This window comes from Onychomys torridus, chromosome 1 (genome assembly GCF_903995425.1).
Source record: "Onychomys torridus chromosome 1, mOncTor1.1, whole genome shotgun sequence".
NCBI lineage: Eukaryota > Metazoa > Chordata > Mammalia > Rodentia > Cricetidae > Onychomys > Onychomys torridus.
The window spans coordinates 154,664,143-154,675,891 of NC_050443.1; the positions used below are offsets into that span (position 1 = coordinate 154,664,143).

The 11,749-nt window shown below is 47.6% G+C and overlaps 1 protein-coding gene across 2 annotated transcripts in view; it reads left to right on the top strand.

The window, feature by feature from the left end:
• The first annotated feature begins 2,311 nt into the window (after positions 1-2,311).
• The window catches only part of Pcgf5 (polycomb group ring finger 5), a 113,718-nt gene continuing 104,280 nt past the window's right edge, over positions 2,312-11,749 (top strand). For both annotated transcript variants that reach the window (XM_036167415.1, XM_036167435.1), the window contains exon 1: positions 2,312-2,450. The gene's annotated coding sequence lies outside the window, so the exon portion shown is untranslated. The remainder of the gene's footprint in view (positions 2,451-11,749) is intronic.

Consider the following 11,749-nt stretch of genomic DNA (forward strand, 5'->3'; position numbering starts at 1 on the left):
ACATGGCGGTGCCTAAAATGAATGCCTTGATGGGAAGCAGGACATGGCTTTCATACCAAAGCCTACAGCTGACACAGGGATGGTAGGAGGAGAACTCAGAGAGGGAGGGTTAGGAGGAGACAGGAAGGAAACACTGAGAGAAAAGTGAGAGGGGATGAGAAAAGAAAAGCCTAAGGAAGCTGTGATGGAAAAGAGAAGGCTAGAAAGAATGAAAGAAAGATATATGGGGGAGATCAAAGTGCCAGGGCTAGGGAAGAATGCTTGGCCACACTGCAGAAAGTGCCCTGGAGGAGGAACCCCAGAGGCAATCAGGTGCTGCCCCCAAGGGCGCCTGTCTCTCATCACTATGCTCGCTCTCAGCTTCATTCCCTTTTCCCCAACCCCTGTCATGTGTGAGCCCCGTCACGTGTGTGCTAGCTTCTGCCTTCTCCACACCGTGACTGAGGAGCTTGAGAAGAAAGGGGTGGGAGGAAGGAGCCTTTGCTCTGAAGGCATCTCCAGGAGAAGCTGTACTCTGTGATCTCTGCTCCACTGCTCTGGAGCTCTAGGGGAGTGCTTCTAGGTGTTGCCAATCTCAAGGTGGCCTCCCCCGCCCCCCCCCCCATTGCATTTACAGGTCTTTCAATGTGTTTGTAACTAATGTGAGTTATTTGAGAAAGAAAAGGTTCATTTGATGCTCCTCCAGAGTTCAGCTGTTTTCCCAATGGGAAGAAATCCAGAGAAATCTAGAAATCTCGAGAAAGAAATCCAGCCATCCCAGGAGTCCAGCAGGACTAGGGGCCATCTAATAACATATTAGAAGTAGTGTTTGATCAGAGATGAATCCATGTATTTCACCAGGTCTGGAGGGCTCTTAGTGTCCCTAATAATCTGTAAAATGATTGCATTTGTGTCTGTTGCTTCAAGATTTATGTACTTCATTCACCTTGGCCACCATGGGCCTTGCCTTACGGAACTTTCCTACAGCACTCAGTCACATTCCACGCAGGGCTGTTGTGACTTTAGATGTGGGGAGTGAATACAGAGACAGGAAACAGAGGACACATGTGGGTTTAAAGCATTTGCTTTTGACAAGATGAGGTGTGTGCTCGCAGTTCTTCAGACTCAAAGTTCTCTGGCCCAGCAGAATGGCAGACACTAAGACAACCCGGGATTTTTTTCGGTTTCATTTCTCCCAGCTGCTGGAGCCCTGTTGAAACCTGGCCACTTTCCTGAAGAATCTACAGAATGGGCGGGGAGGCGTGCACAGCATAGGTTCATGACTGATCCTTAAGTCAGGCTGATGTCAGTCGGCAGGGAGTCCAGAAGACTAGATAACAAATGGTGGGAGGAAGAAAGGGAGCCGAGTCTGGGAGCACTTGCACAGGTACCGGGAACCTTGGTGCTTAACCTTGGTGCTCTCCGACGGAGAACAGAACAGGATCCAGGGAATGCAAATCTACCAAAGCATTCAAAGCTGGTATTCAGGCATTGGTTCTGAGGTGACAACTGGATAGTAGAGAGGAGGCTGAAGCTGTGGAGGTCCCGTCCGGCCCGTGAAGGAAGCTGAGACCATGCAAAGCCATCAGAGGATGCTCAGCACCGGGGTGAGGAGGTCACTTCTGGGAGGGCAACTTTTTAATGTCACGTGAAGATGAAGATGTGAGATTAAAAGCAGGGAAGCGGGAGGCAGAAAAAAACAAACAAACAAACTGCGAGTGCCCACGGTCAGTTTCTACCAGAAGCCTCGACTTGACCAAAGACATACTGATATCTGAGCTGCTTTTCTATCTGCTCAAGGGCAAGCTTCCTGTGGGAGTGAGGGTGGGGGTGGAGGGGATGGAGTGGGGTATCTAATCAGCCGCTGGAGCCTAAGCAGCCTCCAAGCCAGAGAAGTTTCAAGTTTCTCCTTGCCAAGGTCGCACCACTACAGGTGGGCTACTCCAAGCCCCGGGCTCCCGCTTCGCTCCACGCCCACCCTGCCCGCCGCCCCGACCGTCCCCCTCCAGGCCGGGGCACTGCGGTGGGCTGTGCCCGGCAGGCGCTCCGGGAGCTCCGCAGCGGCAGCGGCGGCTGCTCCAGAAGGCCTGGCGGGCGGCGACGAGAGGCTGTGCCCCAGTTTGTGTCCAATCAGGGAGTGCGGGCTGTGCCCCGAGCCGGGCAGCAATGCGTAAACAAACCCTCTGGCAACTCCTCCGCCCCCTTGGCGCGCTCGCCCCGCGCCCATCGCCGTCGCCTCCGCCGCCACCGTCACCGCGGGCTCGGCTGCCGTCGTCCTCCCCTCCCCACCCTACCCCCGCCCTCCCGCCGCGGGGCCACCCGGACCCCCCGCCCGCGCGGCTCGCGCCCCGCTACCCCGGCCCTGCTCCGCCCCCGCCCGCGCGGGCTGCTCACCTACCGCCCCACGCGCGCGCGCTCGTGCACCACGCGCCCCGTGCGGCCCGCCCGGAACGTGGCCTCCCGAGAGCTAGGTAAGAGCGATGCTTGGGGACCCGGGTGGCTTCCCGGCTTTGGGAACTTTCTAGCGCCGCTGTTCTTCCGCTGGGCCCTGGGCTAGATTCCCCCGCGGGAGCCTTGCGAGCTCAGCCGGCTGCAGGGGCCGCGCGCAGCCGGGGGTCCCAAGTTGCCCACGCCAGGGCACGGGTGCGGGCGGTACGGCTGGGCCGAGCGGGCGACGGGAGGGTCCCCGGGAACTTTCTCCTTCCCCGAGACGCGCCTGCCAGCGCGGCCCGCGGCCCTAGCCCCGCGGTGGCGGCTCCCGGGCTGGAGAGAGACAGGGCACGGTGTTTGAAGAAGCTGACGCAGTTGGTGACGCTCGCGGCTTCCTGAAGGGGACCGACCACGACCGAGCGCCTTCGCGAGGGGGACGCGTGGGGCGGGCGCTCGGGCCTTTCCCCACCCCACCCCCGTCTCGTGGGAGCTGCGTGGGGAGCCCCTCGGGCTCGGGGCTCGAGCACCTCTGCCCGGCGGCCCCGGCAGCGCGCACCCCGCTTCCGTTTGGATCGGCTCGGGCTATTATATAAGATGCCACGGAGCGCAGAGGGGCGAGCGGGAACGCGGCGGCGAGGGCGGCGGGGACCCACCTGTGCGCCACCGCGCGCCTCGGGGGTCGGGTCGGGGGGGACCAGCCCTGCCCACCGCGCCCCTGCCCTCCCCGGGACGCTCGCTCCCCGCCACCTCGCCCCGCTTCTAGGCGGTTCCCGCTGCAGGCGTCTGTACTTTGAAACATTTGTTTAATATTAAGGAAGCTGCGTGTGCGGCCGTCATAGTACGCCGGGAACGTGTGGCCGTGAGCTCCGGAGCGGTGAATGAATCATCGCCCCGGAGGACCGCGCTCGGATGATTCACGCGGGCTCCACACGCGCGCGCGTACTCGCCGTGGGCCTCCGACCCTGGAGAGCGGCTCTTGGGCGAGTGATGACGCCTGCAGGGGCGGGGGGAGTTCCTGCCATTCCGCCGCGGGTTTTTGTGTTTTAAACCTGCCACGGTAACTTTGAGGGTGTTGGGCTCCCCTACCTTCCCTAGCCTTGCTTCGCGTTTTCTGGAAGGCTAATGAAATTCCACCTGGCTGCGTTAATGAGGCAGAGGAGGCGCTGATTCGCTGCAGGGCCGGGTCCAGTCTCATTCAGAATTTGAATGGTGTCAAGTGAAGGAGGTCTCTAGCTTGGAGAGACTTCTAGTAATTGCGTCAACCTCAGTAATTTCAAGTAATTAGTAGAATCTTTAAAAGTGATCTTAAACAGTTGGTCCCTTAAGTAGATGATATTAAGATTAGCTAGGATTCGGGATTTTTGTTTGTTTAGTTTTAAAAGGCCATCTAATTTTTCATTCACGAATACAGAATGTTTCCTACTGCCGTCATTCTTAAATGCTAACTTGATTCATCCTCACCCCGCCCCGTATTTGAAGGACTACAGAGCAAAGTTTTGTCAGTTGGGGCTCACCTGCAGTGGCAGGGCCTCGCAAGTACTCTTGGTGACTTTACTTCCTTAGTTCGGGGTCCTTCCCCAGCTACTCCATAGTCCTTTTTTCTTCATAGCTCCTAATCGCTAATAATATTTTGTGGAGGCATTCTGTAGATCTGCTCTAGCCCTGCAAGAATGTAAGTTTCACGGAGAAGAGAAGGGGGGCGTGCTTTACCTGTTTCTTAATTTCTATACTAGAATCAACAAGCCCCATATATATATTCTGGGCACCGTAGGTTTCTTGACATACTGAAGGAACAAATTGTGTTCCTGATTCTTGGCAGGACCATTTTGACAGTTGCAATTCATTGCCTTTGGTGGGCAAGCTACCTACTTGGTGCGGTTCTGGATGCCTCTTTACTGTTGGAATTGTCTCGTGATTGATTGTTTTTCTCCTCTGTGCTGTTAACGGCACAAGATGACAAACCTTTACCCATCCTGTCTTAAGATGCTTGGCATGAAGAAGGATGTGGAGCTTTGGAACTAGAGTGCATTACCAAGCGAGCAAACCATTAAAAATACAGGTAGTAGTTGAAAATAAAAGTGCGAAAAATCACTGGCCTGTATGTTTCCACACATTTGAAACACTGATAGTTTCCCATCCCTCTTTCCTACCTGGAAACTAAACTTGAACTTAGCAGTAGTGAAAGCTGTCCATACTAATATGGTAGAATGTTAATTTTAACAAACCTGAAAGTTTTCTTTCTCTGTCAGCAGCCCTAACTCTTAATTTGTTAATGTTGGTAACGCCACAGAATGGTAGTTAAAAGGTATTGCTTAAATTTATCCTTTAAACTTCTCGATTGAATATTAAAAGGACTAAGGCTATAATATAAGCCAGCAATGTTATGGAAGGGAGATTTGAATGTCGCATTTGAAAATTTGAATGTAGCACTCTCCAGGAGACTACATTGATAATGTGTATTATTATAAAGAGTAAACTTGGAGTCAGCCTCAATCTTGGAGCAGTATTTTTAGCACTCCATTTTCCCACAGTCCATTGCTAAATAAGAGTGGTCACCCTTCCATTCTCCTTCCATTGTAGTAACTGTGGTCACTTTTGGAAGTTTAACTTCAAGACTGAACTCAGAGAACACGGCACTTTAGAGCTGTGAGAGAGCTTGAAGCTGGGTTACAGCCTTCCTTTTTCCCAAGTTCCTCTCTGAAGAGGTAGTGAAGTGGTTTCCTCAAGATGCAGAGCTGGGATTAGAACCAAGAGTCTGGAGTTTATATTGTTGGATGCCCCTGGTACCAACAGGGGAAGAGGAATTGTTCCTACCACTAACAGATTCTGAACCCTTGGAGAGTAAAATCCTGCCTAGATTTGTACCTTCCCTTGTCCCACATCTCAAGGATTCAATAAAAATTTGCTGAATGTAGTTAAACAAGTAACTTTTCTGTTGAAAATATATTTAAGAAGTAAAAACTGGGAAAGAAGTTTTCTGGCAAATAAGATCGGTTTTATAGTGATAAAGCTACCAGATAATTTTAATGTCTCTACGTTTTAATGAAAGTGGCTTGAAACTTTTAGTGTGTGTTTCCACTTAGTTGGCATAATTAGTGTCAGGAGACAGAAGTCAGGCCATGTAGTAGCTCTTAGGGCTGTAACAGTGGTCAGGAGAAAAGCCTGAACCTCACTCAGCCCTGCCTCTCGCTCTCTTCCGTTGTGTGTGTCGTGGAGAGAGTGGTGGCATTGATGCTGGGTACACCAAAGGATTGTGTGAGCCTGGCATAATGTGTGAGGACCTGGTGGGTACAGGGCTCTTAATAAGTAATAACTGAAAGCTGGGTGTGGTGGAACACACACTTGTGATCCCAGGACTTGGGAAGCTGAGGCAGAAGGATCAGGAACCCAAGGTCATGCTTGGCTACCTAGTGAGTTCAAGGCAAGCCTGTACTAGATGAATCCTGGTCTCAAAAGTAAATAAGAAATAAAATAAATGGTAAGTGCTGCAGACTGCACATTTATGTAGCTGTGAGGCTGACACAGAGGGATTGAATGACTGCTAAGGTCTAGCCCAACTCTAGGAACCAATTACATTTGTGCTGTTCTGTATTTTTAACTAAAATGATTCCTATATCCCAGTCTAATGTTATGAACTACAAAAAAAAAAAAAAAAAGTGCTTAGTTTCTAGGCCTCCTAAGAATTTGCTTAATTAACATTGACAAATTAACTCCATTTTAATTCTATTCACTATGTAGATTAACTTGAACATTCTCTTAGTTTGCTGTATGGAAGGCAGTGTGAGAAGTATATGGGCTGATCAGAAGCTATGAGCCTCACAAGTTACATAGAGAGGGTGTGACAGATAACCAAAGGCTGTGTCACAGAACTGTTAGAGAATCATAAAGAAAATACACAGCGATTTTAGGAAAGAAAAACAAATCTATTACTAGACAGAAAATCCGCGGAAGAATTTGGGGCTTTTGCCCAAGACCGTAATGATTCCGTAGGAGCAGAACTGGCAGAGATTTGGGGACAGACCTGTGTGGAGACTTGAAGGAAAGAATAGGTGACCGTATCCAGAAGTGGAAGAAATGGAAGGTTGAGGAGCTAGAAGGGTTTAATGGGAAGGGGGGCTAATGAAAATGTTAGGGCCACATTACATGTTGGGCTGCGGAGCCTGTTGGGTTTGTAGTGGAGAACACCAAAGATATGCTAAGTGCAGAATGACGTTATCAGAGTTACACTGTCAGGCTAGTCCTTGTGGGGAGCAGTGTGGCCTCAGTTGGGGGACTGTTACAATAGCTTCCAGAAGAGCAGCAGTGTAAACTGGAGCCCAGGGGTGGTAGGTGGGTGAGTGAGCCGCCCTAGAAGGGAGTGTGACGCCACTTGTTGGCTAATTGGATGGAGAAGACGAGAAGACAAATAGAGTAATAACCTGGGATGGTGTTGGCAGGCATTAAAAGGCACAGTGAGAGCTGTGGTAAGGAATCAGATATGCTTATTCTTTGGCGTTGATAGAATAGCTCAATGCAAAGAGTTGTTAAAATTAGATAAAGATATGGAAGGGTATCATTAAGGAGAGGATGGTAAAACTGGAAATATATGCTTGAGAATATTGGAGAGACAGTGGATGAGGATTCCCTGAAAACAAAATCATAGCTTTGGGATTAGTTCCACAATAGAGTGTTTGCTTGTAATGTGCAAGGCCCTGGATTCAGTCGTTAAACACCGTTAGGGAAGTTTGTAGGTGTTTGTAGATGGAGTGGCTTTCCATGGAGGAAGGTAGTTAGTGCACCAGGCATTCCTCAGGCTGAAGGAGCGTGAGCAGATAAAGGTTAGCATCACATCTAGATTGACATTCTACCCATACTTGTTATGCTGACTGAATTGTGGGATACTATTTGGACAAATAATGCCCATTCTTTAAAAAAAATTTAAATTATAGTTTTGTTTGTGTGTGTTTTGGGGGTGAGGTATGTGTGTGCCATGGCTTGTGATTGAGGTCAGAGGACAGCCTGAAGGGGTCAGTTCTCTTCTCCCGTAAGGCCCCAGGGATCAAACTTAAGGTGTCAGCTTGGCCATAGGGACATTGACTGGCTGAACTATACCACCAGTACCCCTCTTAACCAGCACACCTCTTTCTAAGTTACATTTTTTTATTTGCATGTTGGGGATGGCCATATCCATTCTAAAGGACCCCCCCTTTCAGTAATACATTATTTATCATGTTGATTACAATGAAGTTATTTCTGGATAATCATGACACTAAGGCAAAAAAAAAAAAAAGTGAGTCCAAAGATATATTGGTTTTGAAGGAGGAAATAAAGCTGTTGTTGAAATTAAGAGTTATCAGCTGGGCGGTGGAGCTGGTGGTGCACGCCTTTAATCCCAGTACTCGGGAGGCGGATCTCTGTGAGTTCAATGCCATCCTGGTCTACAGAGTGAGTCCCAGGACAGGGTCCAAAGCTACAGAGAAACCCTGTCTTGGAAAAAAAAGAAGAAAAAAGTTACCTGCATGAAAAATGAGAAAGATCCTGAAGCTGATAGACAGTGGCAGTGGAGCTCATGCAGGGTTAGCACACAAATACCGCTTTCCTGTATACCAACAATGAAATTTGCAGTTAAGAACATTGTTAGGGTTCTGTTGCTGTGATAACATCATGACCAAAGGCTAGCTGGGGAAGAAAGGTTTTATTTCATCTTGATACTTGGTGACCATACTCTATCACTGAGGGAAGTCTGGGCGGGAACTCGAGCAGAGACCACGGAGAAATACTGATTACTGGCTTGCTCTCCGTGGTTTGCTCGACCGTGTTTCTTACGTAACCCAGGGCCACCTGCCCAAGGGCTGTACCTCCTACAGTTGGTTAAGCCCTCCCTCCAAATCAGTTATCCACCAAGAAACTGCCCCACGGATATGCTGACAGGCCATTCTGATGGAAGCATTTCTCAACTGAATTTCCCTTTCCCTGGATGATCCTAATTCATTGACAAAAAATACTAGTGAGCATAAACACATTACAGTTTTCATTAGCTCACCAAAAGAAATGAAGCATTGAGTTTTAAGTCTACAAAATAGGTGTAAGGTCTGTGTGACGAAAGTATAATGTTGAAAGAAATTAAGGAAAAGTTAAGGCAATAGAAATTTCATATTTGTGAATAGGGAGACTCAATATTACCAGGACTTCTGTGTTAAGCGAATCCAGGAGAGTCTGTCAAAGAGTGTCCAGTATTTCTTAAGATATAAAATAAGGAGAAATACACTCACGGATATAGAACAAAGTAAACAGCCATCATTGTCTTCCGTTCTGCCTGGGGGTGAATGGAACCAGCTGTCAGGTTTCCGACCATCTCAAGAGGGAGCGTGAACACCCCCTCCTCAGTTTTAAGCAGTCACATACCCTGAAAAACCACACCTCTATCGGGCCAGATATTCTAAGGTCATTGGCGGGATGAATTCCCATTACACTTCTGAACTTGATTTATAAATTTAATGCAATTACAAATGAAATTCCGTTAGTTATTTTATGAACATTGATAAATTAGTCTTAGAGTTTATATAAGAAAGCAAGCAAAATATTAGAGAACAGAGTTGGATGGTTGACGTTACTTGGCTTTAAGACTTACAGAAAGATACAGTAATCAAGGCAGTGTGGCATTGTCAAGACATTGAACAAGCAGATCAGTGGAGTAGAACCCAAGATGAGTCTCCTGAGGTCCCACACAGTTAATCAACTGATCTCTGACAAGGAGCAAGGGCAACACGGTGGGGAATTGCCTTTTTACCAAGTGGTTCAAGGACAACTGGGCTCTATGTGGAAACTAAAAGATAACTCAAAATGGACCATAAACATGAATTTAATCATGTAAAACTGGTAGGAAATAGCAGAAGAGACTATGCAGATAACTTTAGGTTGGGGTATTTTTTAAATAGGACAACAAAGGCATAATTTATGGGAGAAAGATAACAAGTTCTACCTATTAAAATTTTATTTTTAAAAAATATGCCTTGCAAAAAGACACTGTCAAGATTCTGAAAAGATGAGGTATAGGCCAGGGGAAAATAGTTTCAAAAGATGTACCTGATATAGAAGTATTTCAAATAAACAAAGAACTCCCTACAACTCAGTAAAAACTCTTATTTAAAAACTGGGCCAAATGCCTTACAGACACCTCACTAAAGAAACCGTGACAATGGCAAGACAATGATGTGAATAGACGTCCCACGTCATAGACCTCAGAAAAATGCCAGTCAGGACAACAGAGATACCACTCGGCACCTCTGGAATGACCGGAATCCATTACACCGAAAACACCAACTGGCTGCAAGGGTGTGGATCGACAGGGACCCTCACTCGTTTGCTGGAGGGAATGCTGGACGATAGAGCCACTTTGGAAAATGCTGTAAAACCAAACACCTTTACCAGGCATTCCAGCAGTTGGATTCCTGGGAATCTACCAAAGGTAGCTGGGAATTTACATCCATTCAAAAAATTCCCCACACAGTGGTTCTCAGGACCCAAACGTGGAAGCAATAAAGATATCCCATCTTTTTCAGAATAAATGAAGAAGATATCTAACAAATTAAAATAGTTAGTGATAAAAAGAAGCTATGAGAAGATAGGGATAGGGCTAAGGAGATACCTGAGTCACTACAGAGCCTTGCAAGCAGGGGGCCAAACATGTCTGTAGTCTCAGCTCGGAGGTAACAGAAACAGGTGAATCTCTGGGTCCAGCCTCACTGAAAGACCCTGCCTGTTAAAAAAACAAACAAACAAAAAACCAAAAGAACCAAGATGGGCAATGACTGAGGAATAAAATTTGGGGTGTCCCCAAGCCCCTCCTCACAACAACAACAACAACAAAAACCACGGGCAAGACTTCAGTACACACATGCTTCCTTCATGGCTACACAGCTCCAATTACATGTCATTCTGCAAGAGGAACCACCATGGAAACAAAATAATATCTGGTTACCAGGGATTAGTGTGCAGGAAGGGATGAATAGGAAGAACAGAGAGGCATTACATTTGTGTAAAACTGTAGCCTATACAATTAAAAGTTAAAGGCAAAGCTGAAATCTGAGTTTTAGAGTAGTTGGTGGATGCCCAGTGGCTTCATTTGAAATGGATTGGTCATCTTTGTGGATTTGTTGACAAACTGAGTGAGGTGTGAAGCTGAGGAAGAGCAGAAAACGTTTAGAAGGAAGGCTCTTTGTCTACATCCACTGAAGGTCCAAAGGCAATGAGAGCTAGAGAAGTCTCTTGTACTTGTGCGGAACACTGGAGGTAGAGATGGCTTGTCTGTTTCTGGAACTGCCAACCCCATAGGGGCACTCAGTCAAGGACAGGAACCAGTGAGAAATGGAGTGGGGATGGCTGGGAGACAGAGCAGGGGCATGTGTAATATAATGGCAGCAAGAATGAAGGGAAGGGCATGTCTGGAGGGTACAGAGGGAAAGGCGTGAGGGATGTTCAGATTCTTCTAACTGTGCTGTGATCCGTTGTGAGTTATGATAAAAACTCAGCGTGAAGCTGAGCTGAAGGACGGCGAGGGGACCAGGTCATTGGAAATGGAAAGCAGATAGATAGTCTTCAAGATCCATGAGGCCAGAGCATCACGATGATTATATATCCATGTAAACATCAGCTCCAGCAAGCAGAGAGCATATGCATTAAAGTCCACGGGATTAAAAAGAGAAAAGGAAGGGAAGAGATGAAGTTATTCTGTCATTTAAAAGATGAGGGGAAAGTCCTAAGGTCTTTTCATTTGTACAGATGTGAGAGGCCCCCAGACATGATACCTGGGATTTCTGAATTCTAGTTAGAATTGGTGGCGAAGTGATTGAACTAGCCACTGACTGAATCTTAGAAAGCGTCCCCAGCATGCGGCTCCACCAGTGCTGTGGAAGAGAGTCCCTGGGCTGTAAATGGGAGTAGGAACTAGCAGCTCCTTAGCGTGTAAGAATCAGTGAAGAAACAAAACACAGATCACTGCTAATGAAGGCTAGGCTAGGAAAGATAGCTTCGTGCAGAGCTCAGAATGACTGTGTGTGCACCGCTGCACCTACTCTGAATTATAGAGGGAAAGCTTGAGGCTTCCCATCAAAAATGCTTACCCGAGTGTCTTTACTTCCCAGGTACAAAGAAGAATGCACTGAATACCATGTTTAAAATCTTTGATAATAAAGATCCCCTTTCCTCGAATCCCACTATTTGAGAACTGAGACTCATGAACCAAACCCATGGCAGTCACACACCATGCTCTATGAGGAGGAATGTAATGTGGAAGAGAGAAGCTCCAGGAGTATATTGAGGGTACCCCTTATTTGGAAACCTCCTGAGCCAAAAAAGGTAT